Source organism: Triturus cristatus, chromosome 8 (assembly GCF_964204655.1).
Source record: "Triturus cristatus chromosome 8, aTriCri1.1, whole genome shotgun sequence".
In the NCBI taxonomy this organism is placed as follows: Eukaryota; Metazoa; Chordata; class Amphibia; order Caudata; family Salamandridae; genus Triturus; species Triturus cristatus.
The window spans coordinates 43,905,121-43,922,212 of NC_140591.1; the positions used below are offsets into that span (position 1 = coordinate 43,905,121).

General features: G+C 46.2%; 1 protein-coding gene across 2 annotated transcripts in view; it reads right to left on the reverse strand.

Moving 5' to 3' along the window:
- The window catches only part of LOC146799970 (uncharacterized), a 49,447-nt gene extending 45,982 nt beyond the window's left edge, over nt 1–3,465 (reverse strand). Inside the window, exon 1 of one of the 2 annotated variants that reach the window (XM_085620905.1) lies at nt 3,297–3,465. The gene's annotated coding sequence lies outside the window, so the exon portion shown is untranslated. The remainder of the gene's footprint in view (nt 1–3,296) is intronic. The other variant, XM_085620906.1, reaches the window with a different exon arrangement.
- Nucleotides 3,466–17,092: the final 13,627 nt, after the last annotated feature.

Here is a 17,092-nt window from a genome sequence, read left to right on the forward strand (position 1 = left end):
TATAAGTTATCAGTGCATTGCACGTGTAGAAATAAACAGGACAGTGGTGTGGTTGTTTTACCGGTCAATGTTTCCTGATGACTGCTTGCAGTCAGTTCAGTTCATGAAGTTTTATTCGGTTCATAACATATGATGACCATAAAAGCGCACAGCAAAACACAAAGGTACAGAGATACAAACTAATAAAGAAACACATTTAAAAGATCATACTTTTCCTATAATAAATAGATTTACATATAAAACTTGCAGTATAAAAACATATCAGGGGAATTCATATGAAAAAGCAACCTCATTGCATCTTCCGTATTAAAAATACCATATTTTAAAAACATAGGTTTTAAAAATGTAATCCTTACATTCAGGAACAGAGTGCAAATAAGCATAAAGTGCATACTGCTTTGTTTGGAGTGTCCGTCGCACGGGCAAGGGCCAACAGGATATCTATTTTGTTGGGGGAAGGCCACCAAGACATGTGCCATTCCTAACCTTAATCTGGTTAGGACAAATCTATGCGCTGGGCGGGTTACCATATTCAAGTACTGCTGAAAACCCTCATTTTCAGTATATTTATTATATAGTTGAACAGTAGTAGAGGGACCAGACTCAACTAAACGTTTTTGGGTTCTAGACAACAAAAAGGATTTTTTCATGTCGTGTTTGACTAGAACTCGTGGGGAATAAAAATCCAATAACAAGTTCAACCCAAAAATAGCCTGATAGCTCTCAACAACATACTTAAGCCATGGGATTTTCATACAGTTATCTAATTTAAGACAGTCCTTGATAACGAGTTGGTTGAACTCAGACTCTTCCTTATGCCAGATTGCTTTGTAAAGTGACAAAGGCCTAAGTGAAACAAGGTCACTCAAATAGGCAGCCCCAACCTCTTTGTGAATTAACTCTGTTGAGGCAGAAGCAGGAAGACACATTAGTTTCTTAAGGAAGGTGTTTTCTTCCCTCTGAAGACAACCAATATTAGAGTAACCCCACAACCCTGCCCCATATAGGGCAATGGAGACACTTTTGGCCTTGTATATCTCCATCATATCTCTTATTCGTCTATCCCCTATTTTTGCGGCAAATTTAAATATGCCATAGGAACTTTTGGCCATTTTAGTTCTTACACTTATTAAGTCCTGGGCCCAACTACCGTCGCCCGAGAAAGTGACACCCAAATAGCAGAAATTTCTTACTTGCTGCACTTTCACTCCTTCTATAAAAAAGGCGTGATTCTTGCTAGACTTAGCCCCGCAAATCATAATATGAGTTTTACTTTTATTTATCAATAGCTTCCTCTCCCCTATAAATTCGGAAAACCGATCCATCAGGCGCTGCAAACCAATAGGTGTCCGATATAGGAGCACAGCATCATCCGCGTAGAGCAGAACTGGCACACTAATCCCGGTAACCTGAGGAGCATCAGCCTTAACTGTTTTCAGGATGGTTTCCACCCCGTTAATAAATAAAATAAACAGCAAAGGGGCGAGGACACAGCCCTGTCTAATTCCTCGTTTCACACTAAAATTCGGGGTACACTCCCCATTGACCCCATATCGAACACTTGCTTGCATCTTGTTATATAATCTAGCAAGGAAGAAAATAATTTCCTTGGGGGCGCCTAATTCTAACAAGACTGACCAGAGAAGCGGATGATTAACTAGGTCAAAAGCGCTACTTAAATCGGCAAAGCAAAGATACAGATTGCCACGCATAGCCTTGGTATACTTGACGATTAATAGTTCTAAGTTCAGGCACTGATTCAAAGTCCCACGACCCTTTCTAAAACCGTATTGGGAGTTGGCAAGAATCCCATTCTCCTCTGCCCACGCTTCCAATCTTGCAGTCATGCTTCACGGGTGGGCTGTGTTGCAATTGCAGAGACCCTGTCTAGACAGGGCGCTCACAGGCAAAGGAGGAGGAAATGACTCATCATAATGACGCTGAGGTCACATAATGACATAACACATACGATAAGATGCCTGGGGGCGTCAGAAAAAAAACATTCTAAAAAATAAAATATATAAAAGGAGCAAAATTCCTGCTTGTGTGGAAACAGTTCCGAGCCCCAAGAATAAGTGCCAGTGGGGCCCACTGGCAAACACCGGCACAAATTCAGCACCACGGATCACCTTAGCTGCGCTGCAAGAGTGTAATGCACCCCCTGGATCCAGGTAAAGGGGCACAGGAGTGAGTGGGGGCTAGGGGGTCTGTATGTCTAATGGTAGCTCGGTGTTCAGGCGGCACTTCACTAGTTTCAGGGAGCTGGAAAACAACAAAAGGTGCCAAGATCCACGGGAGGCTGGCCCAGCGCGTGCTGTTTGTGTATGTAAAGCCTCCTACGAGCCGCTCGCAGCTGAACTGATCAAGCACCACATGTGACAGAATAGGTCCTATGGACAATGGGGCAGATTTACAAGGCCCTTGCGCCACTTTTGCGTCACTTTTAACATGGGAAAAGTGACGTAAAAGTGGTGCAAGGGACTTGTAAATCTGCCCCAATGTACCGAAGAAGGGAGTCTAAGACTGCGCCGCCCGGGTCACTATAGCATAGGAAAAAATATCTGCACTTAGCGACTCATCACTTCTAGTAGGCGCTACATAAGTACAAACACTCATGTAGAAAATCTTATCCTAGGGGTCGAATCACCAGGACGTCTCAGGCATATTTTACCTGTCTTTAAGTATGACAGCTAATGTAACCATCTCACATCACAGTAAATTGCCACACCCAAGATGACGAAATGTCAGACATAAGCAAACTGACAACTTGGCAGCTATGAGCCCCTGATGCGTGGTACTTGGCAGGGTCGGAGGGTCAGGATGGAAGATACCGCAGCAGCTGAAGCAGGACGGAGGCCCACACAGCTCTTCAGACTTCAGCAGCCCCTTCCCTCCACCCCGAGAGGTCTGGTGGCATCACTCTCTCTGCTCCCAAGCACCTCCTCAGTGAATCCAAGCTGAGAGGAAGGGTCGCTCTGGCCCGAGATGTGGGACAAAGAGGAGGAGAAGAGAGGAGGAGAATAGATGAGGACAGGCAGAGGGGAGAATGGGAAAGGAGGAGAGGCTGCACAGGAGAGGTGGGAAGGGGAGAGGCTGCACAGAGGTGGGAAGGGGAGAGGCTACACAGGAGTGGTGGGAAGGGGAGCGGCTACACAGGAGTGGTGGGAGGGGGAGAGGAGAGGCTGCACAGGAGAGGTGGGAAGGTGAAGTGGGCTGCAGCCCGGGAGGGGCCATAGCTTGGAGTGGAGAGTTAAGGTTGTCCAGAAGCGGGGAGAGGTGGACACGAAGACTCCTACCTGCTCAGAGCCCTCTCTCCCTCGGCCGGGGACGGTGAAGATGACAATCCGAGGATGGGGGTGCTGTCTGGGGTCAGAGGGTGAAGGTCACCGCACAGACAGAGGATCCTTCCAGAGGAAGAAGCCGGAAGTGACTACATTCACTGCTGGTGCTGTGTCTGCCCTCACTGACCCGGAAGCGGAAATCACGAGCCTGCCGGCTTGAGTGTAACTGAAAGAGACAACGGACTAAACAGTAACACAGACTGCAGTGACCCTGACCAGGCCTCGAGGCTGAAACCAGCTGTGGCCGAAGGAGGAGAAGAAACCGAACCCCGAATAGAAAGGATGTTGGGGGGTCGAGTTTTACACCGCCCCCAACACTCACCCCTGTGAATGTGAGGGGGAAAGGTGACGTGTGTCTGGCCTGCGCCCCCCAACACTCACCCCTGTGTATGTCAGGGGAAAGGAGATGTGCGTCTGTCCTAAGCCTCCCAACACTCACCCCTGTGTATGTGAAGGGAAAGAAGATGTGTGTCTGTCCTGAGCCCCCCAACACTCACCCCTGTCTATGTCGGGGAAGGAGGTGTGTGTGTCTGTCCTGTGCCCCCCAACACTCACCCCTGTGTATGGCAGGGGAAAGGAGATGTGTGTCTGTCCTAAGACCCCCAACACTCACCCCTGTGTCTGTCAGGGGGAAGGAGATGTGTGTCTGTCCTAAGCCCCCAACACTCACCCTTGTGTATGTCAGGGGAAAGGAGATGTGTGTCTGTCCTAAGCCCCCAACACTCACCCCTGTGTATGGCAGGGGGAAGGAGATGTGTGTCTGTCCTAAGCCCCCAACACTCACCCCTGTGTCTGTCAGGGGGAAGGAGATGTGTGTCTGTCCTAAGCCCCCAACACTCACCCTTGTGCATGTCAGGGAAAGGAGATATTTGTCTCTCCTAAGGCCCCCCAACACTCACCCCTGTATGTGTCAGTAGAAAGGAGATGTGTGTCTGTCCTGAGCCCCCCAACACTCACCCCTGTGTATGTCCTAAACCCCCGGCATTTCAGATCAGCTTTGAGGGGAGCACTGGCATGTCTACCATGTTTATACATGATTTTCTTCTGTTTTGGACAATTCTTCAGAAGCCACTATAATTAATCAGATGCCTTGAGTAATTGTCCCCGTATACCCATCACCAGATCTCCTATTAACCACAGCAACTGTGTAGTGCTAGTCCACTTACAGTCACCTTTCTGCCTCCAACATTAATGTGTAATTACCAGTGAGGCTTTTCTTAATTTTATGATGAACCTTTTTTGCCGAAGTATTTACTTCCCGACATCATTTTTACAGGAGCTGGTATTCCCTAAACTTACACAGAAGTTTTTATGAACTTCTCACCCGGGTATGACACTGGTTCCGAACCTTTCCCATGCATTTTTCAATTTCAGTACTGATCAAAAATGTATTCTTACCGTTCTTTTCTTACAGTTCCCTCTGGAACTCACACAGGTACAAGTGATATGACCTTTTACTAAGTTACCAAAATCACATATACATTTCCCTGGATTAATTTCCTCCGCCCTCCCTCCTGTTACCCCCTCCTCCTTTGTCTCTTCTAGGCAGTAGTCTGATTTTTTTTTACTCTCTTTGTCCTGATCATGATTTCATATATCACAGACGGCTTAAACGCCGTCGACAAGATTCCGGTTGAAAAAGACAGATATGTTCTACAATGGAATACACATGAACTCTTGATTTGTACCCTTATACGTGCACATTACTGGCTTAATATCTCTTTTCGCTACTTTTTAAATTGAATTTATGTATATCACCTTGTGATATCCACGCGAGTTTCACGAGCACTGTGTGTTCACCCAGCGCATCAAGCACTTATTCTTTAATTTATATTGCTGCTGCTGCTAATGGATCATAAAAAGATTAAAAATGCATGATCATTTTGGAATATCATTGGCCATATCTTTCTGTCATTTATTTACATAGACAATACATTTGGCATAAGTATTCTATGAAAAAAAAATAGTTTCTCTTTAATCAAATCAAAACGAGCTTTATTCGGTTGTGCAAAGAAACAGCCATAAAAGCACAATATTTTGACAGTTAACAAAGTTAAAAAATTTTGAGAAGATAAAAACCATCCTAAAAATGTCATACAGGTCGCAAGTTCGTTTAAGCACAGTGCAATTTACTCAATCTACCCCCAGGGAAAAAAGTTTCTTAAAATATAAGCTCTGCCAGCAGAAGTTCAAAATGTAATATATAAAAATGCTGAATGCAATCACAACAAAGTGACAGTAAGCTTAAAAACTACAATTAACAAATATTTAAAAAAGGAAAATAGGTGCAGCAATTTTAGAACAAAAAACAGGCGCTAAAGGCATTCGCACAATTCCCAAAAACTTGTAAGAAGGAAAAAACAACCCGTACTTAGTCGAGGTTCTGCCTATGCCTAACAGTTAGTTTCAGAAATAAGGCTATAGATTTAGCAAAAGGTTCTGCATCTAGATGTTGGAGAGCAAGAAATGCAGGGCGGCACCTACGGTGACCCCAAATTTTTAAAATCGGAATAAGCCACTGTTTCCTCAAATCCTGATAGAATTTGCAGAACAGCGTTCTATGGATTGTGGTTTGAGGGGAAGACTCATCGCAGGGGCAAACTTGCAAAGGTTTTTCCCAGGTGTTAATTTTGGGAAAGGTAACCAGATGATGAAAAATATCAAATCTAAATCTGGTTAGCAAAAATCTCTCGTAACCCGAGAAATTAAAAGTTAAGTAAGGCTGAATTGTCAAGGTTGTTTGGATCAGTAGTGAGTGTTGTACAGTGGGTTTGGAAGCTTCACCAGACAATCTCAGAGACTCTAAATGAGCCAAACATACCTTTTTAAGCTGTTTTCTTGGTATTACATTACAGCGATTAAAGTGGGGGAGTAAAAATATTGTAGCATGCCAAGGTCGCTGAGGAATTTCTTAATATAAGAAATCCATCCGATCTTATGTGCGTTATCTAGGGAAAGGCAGTCCTCGATCAAGCCTTGAGAAAAGATGGTATCATTTGATGACCAAATGCAATGCCATAGGAGAAGGGGTTGAATCCTAATCAGGTCTGTAAGATAGGGCAGACCTGCTTCCAGATGACAAGCATAGGTCGACGTGGCCCGCGGGATAGCCAGTAAGAATCTTAAAAAAGTATTTTCTACCTTTTGCACCTCCGTGACCTTGGCAAATCCCCACACACCAGCCCCATAAATTCCAATACTAATACATTTTGCCCTATAGATCTCTAAGAGTTCTACCGTAGGTCGTTTACCTAATTTATTTGCGAAATTAGCCAAAGCAGCTGTAGTTCTCATAAAAGTGAGTTTTCTCAATTCAATAGTGTGTTTCCAAGAGCTTTTATGGTCAAATACAATGCCCAGATACGGATATGTGGTAGTGCTCTCTAATTTTAAATTTTCAATAAAAATGGTTTTTATGTTCTTGATCCTTGACCCGGCAGACATTACAAAGGTTTTTTTTATGTTAATCTTCAGGTCGAGGTTGGCCATAAAGGTATAATATTTCACGAGAGCACGCTGTAATTCCATGGGGGTATGTGCTAGAATTACCGCGTCGTCCGCATAGAGTAGAACCGGGATTGGGCGATTATTTATGGTGGGGAGGTCCAGGGATCCCGTTAACATGGCTTTTTCCAAGCCATTGGTGTAAAGATTAAATAAAAACGGGGCCAGGACACACCCCTGTCTTACCCCCGGTCCACTCTGAACGACCTTGTTACCTCTCCCCCCATGCTGTATCTAACTCTGGCTGTGGCATCTGAATATAATTCACGTAGTAGGGTTATGAGGGGCTTCTCTATTCCCATCTCCGCTAGAATTGACCACAGCTTGGAGTGGGTAACGCAATCAAATGCTGCTGAGAGGTCAACATATGCCATATATAAGGCCCTCCCTTTTGCATCCACATATTTGCTTATTAATAAAGATAAATTGAGGGCTTGCTCTGTAGTACCCAAGCCCTCTCGGAACCCAAATTGAAGGTCAGACAAAACTTTATTGGATGCCCATTGCTGAAGGCGTCCCAGAATAACACGGCCAAATAGTTTCCCCAAAGAATCCAGCAGGGAAATGGGCCGGTAACAAGATGGCAATTGACGGTCCCCTTTTTTAAATATGGGCACAAGAATTGATTTGGACCAAGAATCAACAGGGCCCAGAGCACAAGATGCTTGGAGAAACCTAGTTAAGATTGGCAACCATAAATCCGTGGTAAATTTAAAAAAGTCAATAGGGACCCCATCGGGGCCCGACGCTTTACCATTTTTACTGCCCATTAGGGCAGTCCCCACCTCCTCATAGGATATATTAATATGCAGAGGAAAAGTTGAAGTACTTGACCCCAGTGAGGTTAAATCTATTGCATTTGAGGAAAGGCTGAATATGTGCTCAAAATGATCAACCCATAAGTGTTCATCAATTACAACATCAATACTAGGGTTAGCCGATGTATCTGTTAAAAATGGGGACTTCACAACCTTCCAAAAAGCAGCGCTATCCTTAAAAGTGCAGGATTTATGCAGTTGGTCCCATAAATCTTTTTTTAGGTTATTCTTCCTGTGTTTTAAAGCCTGTCTATAATTTTTCCTGGCGGTAGCAATTTCCTTTGTGTTTCTAACCTTTTTATGGAGGGCAGCTTTAAGATTTTGATGTGCTTTCGAACAGAAGGTGTCGAACCATCTTCTAGCTTTACTTTTACTATGTTTGATTTTAACAAATAAAATTTCCTTAATTGCTGCTAGAAGTACTGCAAAGTTTTCCATGATTCCCTCGTTCGAGGTAGCTGGATCAAGGCATTTATCAATCACTGGTCTTAAACTTTTGACCTGGGTCGTTGTGATAGCCGTCTGATCCGCTTTTTCCCCTTAATGAATAACCATCTAACCTATCTAGTATTAAGTTATTTTGAGTTAAGGTTGACTTGATATTAAACCTCTCAGATGTCTTGGTAGTATTTAGGGTGATACTAATTGGAAAATGGTCGCTGATAGCGATATCATGGGTTTTACAGGTAAGTAACTGTTTACCCGCTGCCGCGGAGAAAAAAATAAAATCAATTGTACTTTGCTTGCCTCTACCATTAAAAGTAGGCACGACAGGGATAGGAGGATTCACCAAGTCATTAACAAGAGCAAAATCTAGACCGAACAAGATTTCGTTCAGGGAGTGCCCAGCCAGAGTATGGGAGAAATGGGCTACTGGGTCGCCATATTCGTCCACAATACCACAGACATTATTTCCGCTCCGAGTACATAGGTTTTGGTTGAAGTTCCCACCCCATATTAAAACAAACTCCTTGTGAGCCTTCCTTGATAGTTCTAGAAGGGAGGAGTTTATCTCCTTAGTCACCTTCAATAAGCCATCCACAGGGAGGTTGTTATAGAAGTTCACAATTACAAGGGCCTTAGTATTATTCTGATGGAGAACAAGTATTTGGAAATTTAAATCCGATTTTAAACTGACTATAGTTTTAAATTGTAGAATATTAGATACAAATAAAGTCAGGCCACCTTTTGCTCTACCAAAGGGAGAAGGTGAAGCTGGGGAAAATACGTTTTATAACCCTCCACGTGCAATTCGGAGGGTGCCCATGTTTCCTGCAAGCATAAAATGCCAAAGTTGCGGACGAAATCAAGCCAAATGTAATTCGCAACCTTTGCACGCAAGCCCGCCACATTCCAAAATAGTATTTTCGAGCACGGGTCATTTTTTATTATGAATTTAGGGGACCTTCCCATAGATTCCTCGCAATGGGCGGTCTGTGACTTAGGTAGAAGGGTTGGTTCGATCGTAACACCATCTAAATTCAGGTTATCTGGGTAAACAGCAGAGGTAGATGTATAAATCATGGTGTTAGGCGAAAGACCCTCCAACGGAAGTCAGTCCACCCTTTCCAGTTCAGGGAGCTGATCAACATAATTAAAGGTTGGGATATTGTACCTAATTCTGGGCCCCTCCATCAAGTCCGCATTTAATAAACCCCTGTGAAGAGTAATTATGAATAAGTGGGAAAGTTGGGGATAGAAGAAACTCAAGTCCCTGGTGGAGATATTACTATCACCACAATGAGCAGACCAAGTGCGGATATGTTGGACCGCTCGCCTGTCCCTAAAATTGATGACAATGCAGTCCCCTGGAAGATCCTTTCTTCTGTGACCCAACCAACTTAACCTTCTCGCAAATAGTATTTCCCCAGATATATTAGGCGGAAGTGGCCTGTTCTTATTTAGCCAGTGAACAGCTTTGTTTCTTAGCTCAGAATAGGTTTCTGAATTTTCTTGGGATAGCTCCGGGACTCCAGCCAAAACTATGGTATAAGGTAGAGATTGCGGAGGGAGATCAATGTGTGGAAATGACCTCTTAGAGTTAGTATTCATAGGAAGTTCCCTGGAAACACCAGGGATATTGGTCGTCAATTCTATGGGTTCCATATCTTTACGTGGAGCACCTGCCCCACTTTCCGTGATCTTAGGATCAGACACCCTTAAGGCCACCTGGGAACACCTGATCGTAGAGTCGGTGTTCCTCGATGTTTGAGGCGTAAGGGGGTTATTAGCAGGTGGTAACTGTTTATTGTTTCCAGAGCCAGAAGCATGGGGTCTAGTACTTGATTGTAAATCTAGAAATCTTCGTATGTGCACTGACCAACGGTTGCCCTGGAACAATAGAGGTATTTTTCAGTACTTTCTCCAGATTATCTATCTTTACACTAATACATTTAACCCTTTCAAGAAGTGGAGACAATAAAGATTTCATAAGGTGCTCAATTTTAACAAAGAGTCCCTCACTGTGTGATAGAGGAATAGAAGGAGAAACTGCTATTTCAGATGTTAGAATATGTGAGCCTGTATCATTAGGAAAAATGGATATCATTTCTGGTATATTATTGCTAACAATTTCCCCTTTTGTTATATTAGATTTGACAACAACTTTCTTGAGTTTAGTACCACCTATACTTCCTTTAGGATTTTTTACAGGTTGCCCCTCCCTGTTAGTGTGTTTTGTCTTACATCTGGCCTTCTGACCTCTAGTTATTTCCCTCGGGGTGGGACTGTCTACTCTTTGCGGCAAGGCTGAGGGCAAGATGGAAGTAATAGGTATGTCAAAAGACCTGTTTCCAGTGAAAGACTCTGCTTGGGCGAGAGGAACAGGAAAGGAGTCACTAAGGAAGATGGTGGGAGTCAATGATTGTCTTGATGAAATAGGAGGAAGTTCTGGGGAAACGTTGGCCAAGTTAGCAACAGTATCCTGGGAATTAGAAATATGGTGAGCCCCCGGGAGGGCAACAAAGGATGGAGCCAAGATCGAATCCTGAGAGTTAGTGGTGAGGGTCGATGTATTGGTCGGGGGCAAGGGGAGAAAGGAACCTGCAGGAAGGGAAAGGCGGCGTTCTGTATGTTCAATTGCGTTAGCAACTACCCCAATAGTTTTCTGCAGCATACGGTCTATGGCTGTCAGACTGGGTAGTGGTTGGTTTGAAGTATCTTTATGCTTTGGAACGTGAGCAGATGAAGCGGCACGCGTCTTCCCCATTCTTCACCGCTTTAGATGACGAGAGATAAGTTTGTAAAATATCCACAGGAGACTGGTGTTCTCAGTATTTCCACAAAGTTAATAATTAAACGGAAATCAGTAGGACAGAGCAAACAAATACTGCACAGGTTTGATATCGAAACCACGAGACGCAAAAGGGGGTGCCCGGCCCGGACTCACCCGGACACCAACGGACACAAACGGTCCCGCCCTTGTCCCGGGCTTCTCCCGGCGCATCCCGCGCGCGTCCTCGCGGGACGAGGGACCAGGCCTGCCTTAGTAGCGCCTCCTGGCGCGTGCTGGTGACGGCGGCGTCCTTGCCGCGGAGGGGAACCTGGGAGATGTGGTCCCGTCCACCCAGGCGTAACAATGCCCGGGAGACAGACCAACAGCGCGGGTCCGTGGGAAGCGGGCATCCACCCACAACGAGGGTCCAGATTAGACTGCGGTCAGGTACAGCCGCTTTGCTGGAAAAGAGGCTACACCCGGGTCTCTGCACCAGGCGTGCCTTAGTAGCGCCTCCTGGCGCGTGCTGGTGACGTCGGCGGCGTCCTTGCCGCGGAGGGGAACCTGGGAGATGTGGTCCCGTCCACCCAGGCGTAACAATGCTCGGGAGACAGACCAACAGCGCGGGTCCGTGGGAAGCGGGAATCCACCCACAACGAGGGTCCAGATTAGACTGCGGTCAGGTACAGCCGCTTTGCTGGAAAAGAGGCTACACCATCTCTTTAATCATACCTTCTTGGACTTTGTTGTAGATACAACTAACAAAAGCAGCCAGCATGCTTTAAATTGGTTTGTTGCCACAGCCAGCCAGAGGCAAATGAAGTGGTTTATTATTAACACTATGTGCTGGGCAGGGAGGTCTTATGAGCTTTCAGCTGTTGTTTTTTTTATAAGGTTAACTAGAGAGAAAAGGCCGGGCTTCAGCTCCTGATGAGGCCCTGCCTGCCTCAGTCTCTCTAGGCAGACCACGTGGTGCTGAAATAAATAAGCAGTTATAGCCTGTAAATTACTTTCAAATCTCCTTATGCCGTCTGCCCCTTTGCTGCGTTTCCACTATGTAAAACTGCCAAAAATAAAATGTAGATTCTGCCTGTCACCCACGCTCTCATCTCATACTTTGAGAATTAAGGACAAAGCATTAGCCTTTGATATGAGAAACAGATAAACCTCTTGTGGCTGAATTGCACAGTATGAAACTGGAAATTCTGGGACCAGTGCAGCTTCCCTGCCTTACCAAATTGTGTGATCCTGGACAAATAGTTTATTTCACAGAGCCTCCTTTTTGTTCATTATCATATATGAGAGCACCTTCAAATACGTGACCCTCAGATGTGCGCAATACAAAACCTATGCTTGTCTTTGATGTAAAAGACCATAATGTTATTCCAGCTATAATAAAAATCTAGGCCACAAATAGGGTACACATGACAACTGACTTATCACTTAGTCCACTAATGCCATTAACTTCAGGGCAGGCGCAGACATGTTTTTCAGTTCATGTTTAAAACTCTTACCTTTTAATAAATACTTCTCGATGCAAAGATACGATCTGACATATTAAGATGAAACTCTTCTGTGTGTTAAAGAAATACACTTATTTGAAGATACTATATCATATTCGAACACGTTATTTGTTGCAGACAGTTTTGTTAGTCTGGCGGGCAGCAACGACATTTCTAGGGTGGGAGAATAAGCTAACTGGGAGGACCCCACTCTGGATGGGTGCTGGGTTGAAATCGGTGAACAAATTGAAGGACTTTGCAAAATGGGAGCTTCTGTGCATCGTAACGCTTGTGGATGTATGGAGGGGCACAGCTTATATAACATTCGCTACCTTGCAGATGGAGTATGAAATGAATAAAGGGGAGTGGTTAAGATACCTTCAGTTAGGGCATGCCATATGTGCCCCCCACATCAAGGAAAGGGAAGCGCTGGCAGAGACTGCGCCCTTAGAAGATAGAATACTGACCGAGCCACTGCCTGAAAAGGCCATCTCCCTGATATACAAAAGAATAACTAATAATGCTCCCAAGACGGTGACTTCGCTGAGGGCGGCCTGGGAAGGGGAGATGGGTCAGTTTGAAGACAAAGAGTGAACAGAAGCGTTACAAGGCCCCAGGGAGGTGGCGATTAGGGTGAGATTTAGGTTAATACAGTTAAAGGTCCTGCGCCAAGTGTACTACCCCAGAACAGCGCTATACCGTATGAAGAGATGTGAAGATGCAAAATGTCAGAGGGGGCGTGAAATGGAGGGTACCTTCTACCACCTCATCTGGGACTGCCCAAAATTGCAAGTATTCTGGAAGAAGGTAGGGGAGGTCCTAATAGCGGTTATAGGAATGGAGGTACACTTATCGCCAAGATGGGTTCTACTTAGGATAGCCGGAGAGGAAGACTGGCCTAGATACACGAGACAATGGGTGAAACTATCATTAGGTGTAGCTAAGCGGAACGTAGCGAGAGCGGTAGACCTGCCAACAATAAAAGAATGGACAACTGACCTAGACTGGTGTAGACAGGCAGAACAGACAATATATGAAAGCAGGGGGTGTCTGGAAAAGATATGAAGTGCCTGGCAGACCTACAGAGGCCTATAAACGGGTTGGGAGAGAGACAGTGTAGGCAGAGACTGTGTTGCTAATGCAAAAATATCTGTGTCCAGGTCATTGTAATGGGATATACTGTGATGCGATGTAACTATCTCCTAATGATTATATTGATTGAGTTGTTGTTAATAAAAAGAATTTAACCCCTTCAGCGCGGCGCGGATTTCCGCGCCACGCTGAAGGTTCCGTGCGCGGGCGGGGCCATGAAGGAACGGTTCCGTCATGCGCACAGCGCAACCGACGTGCATGACGGAACCGTTCCGTCATGCGCGTCGAAGGGGTTAAAAAGCAAAGAGTTTCATCAGATCCTCACTGCTGCCTTACAGCTCCAAGTATAAATGGACAGTCTGATTAAGGTAGCAGCTCTACAGCATCAAACAAATGCCCCCATGTCTCCTGTGAGTAGTCGAGAGCTTTTTGTTGTTTTTATTCAAGTGATTGTTTTTTTTATTTGCTTTTTCTCCCCTTTATTGTCATGAAGAAGTTAGCCTATCCTTTTGTGCCGAAAAGTATTGATGACACTTCACAAAATCAGCGTCACTTGTTCTCCTGCCCCCCTACTACAAGACGAAAAGAAGCAACAAAAGAAGCATCTAAACTACTGTACCTCACAGTCAACTAACATAAAACTGCTTAGAGACTTCCCTTAGAGCATGGGTACTCACAAACTTTCTCTCGGGGGCCAAATTTACAGTGTGGTTTGTGGCCGAGGGCCGCACCGGTGGGGTCGGGGGCAGTGGGCGAGGGGGCGGGGCTAGAGCAAAAAAAAAACTGTGACCATGAGGTTGAACACAGGCCCCTGCAGCAGACGCCTTCGTCCACTGAGTCACCAGACCCGGCATTCACACATCTCTATCTATCTATCTATCTATCTATCTATCTATCTATCTATCTATCTATCTATCTATCTATCTATCTATCTATCTATCTATCTATCTATCTATCTATCTATCTATCTCTGTCTCCCTCCCTCCCTCCATCCCTCTCCCTCTATCACTCTCCCTCTCTCTGTCTCCCTCTCTCTCTATCTATTTCTCTCTCTCTCCCTCTGTCTTCCTTTCTCTCTCTCTCCCTCCCTTAGTCTCTGTCTCCCTCTGTCTCACTCACTCTGTCTCCCTCCCTCTCTCTCAGTCCCTCCCTCCATCCATCCCTCCCTCTCCCTCCCTCTTGTCTCCCTCCCTCTTGTCTCCCTCCCTCTTGTCTCCCTCCCTCTATCTCCCTCCCTCTGTGTCTCCCTCTCTCTGTCTCCCTCCCTCCCTCTGTCTCCCTCCCTCTGTGTCTCCCTCTCTCTGTCTCCCTCCCTCTCTCTGTCTCCCTCCCTCTCTCTGTCTCCCTCCCTCTCTCTGTCTCCCTCCCTCTCTCTGTCCCCCTCCCTCTCTGTCTCCCTCCCTCTCTGTCTCCCTCCCTCTCTCTGTCTCCCTCCCTCTCTCTGTCTCCCTCCCTCTCTCCCTCCCTCTCTCTGTCTGCCTCCCTCTCTGTCTGCCTCCCTCTCTGTCTCCCTCCCTCCCTCTGTCTCCCTCCCTCCCTCTGTCTCCCTCCCTCCCTCTTTCTCTCCCTCCCTCTCTCTGTCTGCCTCCCTCTCTTTGTCTCCCTCCCTCCCTCCCTGTCTCACTCACTTTGTTTGTCTCCCCCTCTCTCTGTCTCCCTCCCTCTGTCTCCCTCCCTCTCCCTGTCTCCCTCCCTCTCCCTGTCTCCCTCTATCTCCCTCCCTCTCTTCCTCTATCTCTCTCTCTGCCTCACTCACTGTGTTTGTCTCCCTCCATCTCTGTCTTCCTCCCTCCCCCTGTCTCCCTCCTTCCCTCTCTCTCCCTCCCTCTCTGTCTCCCTCCCTCTCTCTCCCTCCCTCCTTCTCCCTCTCTCTCCTTCCCTCTCTTTCTCCCTGTCCCCCTCCCTCCGTCCCTCTCTGTCTCCCTCCCTCTCCATCTGTTCTCCCTCTGTCCCCCTCCCTCCCTCTCCCTCCCTCTCCCAACTTGTCTGTCTCTCTCTTGCTGTCTCTCCCTCCCTGTCTCCTGCTCTGTCTTCCCCCTCTCCCTCCCTCTCTCTCCCTCCCTCTGTCGCACTCTGTCTTCCTCCCGCTTTAAACTCACCTGCTGCTCTCACTAGCTGCTGCGCCCCCCCCCCCTCTGTCCGTCACCTCACCCGGCGCAGAGTCAGCTTCCATGGAACACAAACAGCCGCCGCACCCAAGTACTTCACAGGTCTTTTAAAGGCCAAGTCACTTGTTAATGAGGCTTTGTTGTATTTCATCTCTTCTTAGCGCCCCTGCATCTCCACTCATTCAGAGGGGAGATGCAGGGGTGCTAAGAAGAGGTGAAATACAACAAAGCCTCATTAACAAGCAGGGCCGGACTGGGAACCAAAACCAGCCCTGGCAAAGAGCTCGGCAGCCCCCACCCCCTTCCAGGGAGGGGGGGGGGGATGATTGGAGGTGCCGCCGAGCTCTTTGCCAGGGCCGGTTTTCGGCCGATTTTGTTACCGGGCCGATTTTGCAGCATAGCTGCAAAAACGGCACGGTGACAAAATCGGCCCCCAGGGGCCCAAAACCGCCCCCCACCCGTGCGGCGTACCGGGGGATTGCCCGGTGCCCGCTACGGCCAGTCCGGCCCTGTTAACAAGTGACTTGGCTTTTAAAAGAATCGCCCGGCCCCCATAGCTCCGCGCTGCTGCAACCGGCGGTGCTTGCACAGGTACGATGTCTGCAAGGTCCGCGGGCCGCCAGGGAAGGCTTGCCGGGCCGCTGGCGGCCCGCGGGCCGTACTATGACTACCCCTGCCTTAGACAAACCTGGCAAACTGTGCGTTTAGTCTGTGTTCTTTGAACATTAGCGAAATCTCTCTATGAACAACTGAAGCGTATACACATCATGCCCATTATAAATTGAACCATTGCTCTCTGTCACACAAATGCAGATCAACATTCTCACTATGGATCAAGAATAGACATTGATTGATTATTGTAAATATTTTGAATATCCGAAATGTTGTAACTACTAAAGTATGTGTGGAAATGTTGTCTTTAATTCCCCTGATATATTTGCCTCCTTTTGTGAAAATGTATATCTGAATCGAGTAATTAAAACAAAGGAAGAATCGTAAGTGAATACTGCTAGCTCACTGAGGCATAAACCTGGGTATTTGTTTTAGTTTTTGCTTAAAACACTTGAAAGTTTTTAGAATACGGTCTGTAGGAAACTGGCTCTATATATACTACACCAAAATGAGGTATAGTGTGTATAGAGTTCAGGTGACCCCAGAGGTAGGCAGAGGTTAAAGTTAGATAAAACCTTACTCTCTATTTGTGGTAGTGTGGGTGAGCAGTAAGACAGTATTGAAGAACCGGGAATTAAATCCCAGCGGCGCAGGGGACACGCCCGAAGTCTTTGGGTTCACCTGTCTTAGAGTACAGAGACACGGGATTCTTCTGGTGACATCAAAGATCATATTTATTAGCTGCAGCCAGTAACAGAGATCCTAGAAGTACAACACGGTGTATGTTCTCAGGAGACTGCTCAACCAAAAGGAGTGGAGCATCGTCTTTTATGTCAAAAACCACGTTCCTGGCTAGCATCAATTACTTACAGATTTGACCAATCAGAGGATGACATTTACA